At 32.0% G+C, this 4,562-nt stretch overlaps 1 protein-coding gene across 1 annotated transcript in view; it reads left to right on the top strand.

Moving 5' to 3' along the window:
• LOC311087653 (uncharacterized protein) overlaps positions 1 to 4,562 on the top strand; it is a 415,151-nt gene that overhangs the window by 213,282 nt on the left and 197,307 nt on the right. The window lies entirely within an intron of this gene.

Raw genomic sequence — 4,562 nt, 5'->3', positions numbered from 1 at the left:
TATAATAATAGAAAAAATTAATTCCGTGATCTAGCCAACTTAAAGCCATTTCAATAAAATTAACAAGTTATTGGTAAAATATCCGATATTTTTCTAATAGCAGATATGACACGTCATAGGTGTGAAAAAATATATCATAACGATAGCAAAGGATTGCAAAAGTCGTTCTTTCTCGGACTTTCTTTGGTTCTGTGTGTCTATAATCAATATCATCAATAACCGGAATAAACTGTTTTATATCATATAAAAATAGCAAAAGTTCCCATAAAATAAAAAATCAAATCGAAAAATTGCAAAAGATTCGGGTCTAACTTATTTAATTGAAACCTTTCACTATATTTAATAAATTAGCCATGGCTTATAAATAATAATAATAATAATAATAATAATAATAAAAAGACTGAATGAAATGAGAAAATATATTGTTTGTTAAATTTACAATTATTAAAGAAAACAAAACTGGGGTATTAATGACCATAAATAACTATGTAAAATGTAATAGTCGAAACATTATTTCCTTTATAAAGTTCAAATTACAAAATAAAAAAGCAACTAAAACGCTCACAAACAGGTAAAAATGTCACAGTGTAGGTTAATTACTAAACTATTATACGATTATTATTATTATTATTATTATTATTATTATAATAACTGACCAACAGGCCTTAATGCAGATGTTTTGCACATGTTCGTATGATATATTTGTATTAAATACATCTCCAGTATGACTGAGTAAGTAGGTTATAAGAAGTAAACAATTGATAAACTTTAAGCAGAACAATCTCACAAATGCATTTAAATAACTTCCATCTGTTTCAATGAAGTTAGCTCGTGCACAAAGGCAGATTCCTGTTTTGGCGAACACATTTAAGCTTACATTTGCACTTTCCATCCTGATTTAGTAAATAAACACATAAGTTGTACAGTGCATAACATAAGGCTGTTTCTGGCGCGGGAGAGTTAAAGGCTCGTGCACATCCATCACGCGCGGGTCAGGAGCCGATACTGGAGCTCAGGAGCCAGCGCTCCTACAGTAACCGATTCACTGGCTCCACAACACTCATTTATTTCCGATAGAAGCGCTCGTCAATACAGGACATTAAAGCGAGAAGACACAGAGCTCATTTGTGTAAGGTTGAGTAAGACAGCTCTAAAGTGAGGCCATTACTTCTGCAGGCCTGGCTCTGATCTGAGCCCTGACCAGGAGGAGAACAACACATGCACAGCAACAATCATGCTATATTCATAACTATAATACTGCTACATGCTTGCAGGTGAGATACAAATATGCGTCATTCGGTATAAATCAACCAGATAAAAATATAAATCAATCATTTAATTTAATAGGAATCAAATGATGTTACACAAGTGAAAAAAAGTCAGATCAGGCAGAAATAACTTTTATAACATGCTAAATTAGTTTAGAGAATTATAGAGCTGTAAAATATTAAATTAGATTAGCAGCTTTACCAAATAAAATAATACAATTAATATATAGAGTAATGCAACCAAATGAAATAAAAAAAAACAGTAACACTTCGTTACAGTGTCGTTGTTACACGTTACATGTATAATAACTATAATTTATGCATAATTACACGCAACTAACCCTAATCCTAATATTAACCATATAGTGAGCACTGTAGTTACTTAATATTACTCTGTACTTAAATGTATAATTACAGTGTAACAAAGACACTTTAAAATAAAGGGTAACCAAAAAACTAATAAATATACGCCTATTAATATTAATTTATAATATAAATATTAATGGTTTAGTGATCACAGAGAAAATGAATTTCTGTCTGTAAGATCTAGCAAACGAGTTTAGGTTAAAAAATATGGTAACACTTTTTTTTTTTTTTTTTTTTACAATATCATTGTTACATATGTTACATGCAGTTGCTGTAGTAATAGCTATAAAATATGCATAACTACATGCAAATAACCCCAAACCAAACCCGAGTGCTACACTGTAAAAAATTTGGAGTAAGATTTACTTGAAAAAAGCTTGCTAATTTTTTTCACTCAGAAAATGCTAGTAAATTTACAAAGTTTGCCAAGTAAAAACCTAAACATATTCATCAGTAGCTTTAATTAGAAATCTTTAAGTTAAATTTACTTGAAATATGGAATTAAGTAAACTTTACTTAACCTAGTTAAGTGAAAGTAACAAAGATAATAAGTCATTTTAACTTGGCTAGTAAATGGTTGATTAATATCGATTTAGTTGAAAATTCCTTTGCATTACATTTCACTCAAACAATAATATTGAATTATACCAATCATTTATAGTATGTGCTTTACTTAGATTATCTAAGTAACTTATACTACATCATGTCAGATGTTAAGTCTCATGTGAATGCAAATACAGTACCTCAATACTTGGTAGACAATACACAATGACGGTAACATTTGATGGATCATTTTTGTGTTTGAATGTGTCATTTTGAGCAGAAAATTTACTTGAAATGTCACAAAATGGCAAGTTACTAATCCTGACAACAAAAGCAATGATAAAACAGTGTAAATACAGCTGGAAAACAGTGAAAAATTAACCTCATTAATTATTCAAGGTCCAGTGCATGATGGGAACCCCAGTATCAGAAAAGTTGAGTAATTTTTACTTAATTTTATTGAGTTAATATTTACGTTTCCATTTCTACTCGCTTGAATTAAGTACTGATATGGATTTTACTTAGTTTTTTTAATTCTTCCCTGGACTAACTTTTTCATGTAAATTACATTGGTTTTTTTCAGTAGTATTTACTTCACCAAAAAATCATTTTTTACAGTGTAACCCTATAGGCCTACATGTAATATTACTCAGCACTTAAATTTAGAATTACAGTGTAACAAAGACACAATTAAAATAAACACAAATATGATAATATGAATGTTATTTTTATGCTAAATATACCTGTGTTTCCCCGTGTTCGCCGCTCCTCCTCGCGTCGCGTTCATTCTTCTCTGCAGCAAAACTTTCTGACCTGTGCTCCCCCTCAGCCCGGGTCAAAAAACATAATTAATCAGTGTCAGTCGATATATCGATCAGATTTATCAATGACCACCCGAAAGAAACCACAAGCTTTCCGTGCCAACGCAGGAGAGAAGACTGTTCCCGACATCAGCGACACGCACGCGCTCATCTCACACACGCGGAAATGCGCTGGTTTGCATGGGAAATCATCTCAGAAAATTAGTGCAATAAATAAATATTATATTTTTATTTAAAAAAAATGATTTGGTCACAAAAGTGGATTTATTCAATGCAATAGGCTACTAATAGAGCATCAAAGCAATTGCACATTTAAAAAAATAATTATAAAACTATTTTTGTAAGAAGAGCAGGTTATACAGGCCTATATGTACAATTATAAACATGGTTAGCATGCAATATATTTGATGTTGCGCAAATATGATGTTATGAAAAAGGCGATAATCGTTTGTTTGGATAGCATGGATATGAATTTTCCGTATTAATTTTAAAAATAACAGCATTCATATTAATTATATACAAAATATTAATATAAAGGGTAGTGTATATATAGATCTATACTAAATAAAGGTAACGCTTTATTTTACAGTGTCCTTGTTACATATGTTACATGTACTTACCATAGTAATAACAGTAAATAATGCGTAATAAATCTCAACCAAACCCTAATCCTACCCTAACCCTATAGTAAGTACATGTAGTTAATTAATATTACTCAGTACTCAAATGTATAATTACACTGTAACAATGACACCTTAAAATAAAGTCTAACCATAAAGTGTAACCCTTTATTTTAAGGTGACGTACTTACATGTTAATAAACTATTTACTTAATATAGTAAAATATGCATAATTACAATTAGCCATAAACCTAACCGTAACTAACTACATGCAGTTAATTAATATTACTCAGTACTTATTTGTGTACGTCACCTTAAAATAAAGGGTTACACTGTAATTATACATTTAAGTACTGAGTAATATTAAGCAACTACATGCACTTACTATAGGGTTAGAGTAGGATTAGGGTTTGGTTTAGTTGCATGTAATTTTGAATAATTAATAGTTATTACTATAGTAACTACATGTAATATATGTAACAATGACACTGTAAAATAAATTGTTACCAAATAAAGTGTAACCTACATAAATAATGTGCTATATTTGGTCAGATATTTGTATTAGGAGAGCTTATTTAGCTGAGAAAGTGAACTCATACACACCAGTGATAGTAGAGCAGACGAGACTTCAGCACCGAGGCCAGCGCACGTCATCACACACACACACACACACACACACACACACACACACACACACACACACACAGAGATGCGCGCTCTCGTTCAAAGACAGACGCGCGTCCCGCCTCTCAGTAGAAGCGCTGTTGCGCAGGGAACGAGCCACACGCGCACGGAACGCTCCGCGAATAAACCCGGACAAAAGCTTCCGCGCACCATGTCGGACTGACTGACTCTTTCTAATCGATGGATTGGTTTTGAAATCGTTGCGGGGGAAAATACGGTATTTTTGTGTGCAGGTCTTCCCTTCCCTTTCCTTTTCAACG

The sequence above is a fragment of the Abramis brama genome (assembly GCF_963993115.1).
Source record: "Abramis brama genome assembly, chromosome: 7".
In the NCBI taxonomy this organism is placed as follows: domain Eukaryota; kingdom Metazoa; phylum Chordata; class Actinopteri; order Cypriniformes; family Leuciscidae; genus Abramis; species Abramis brama.
This window is presented reverse-complemented; position numbering and strand designations above follow the sequence as displayed.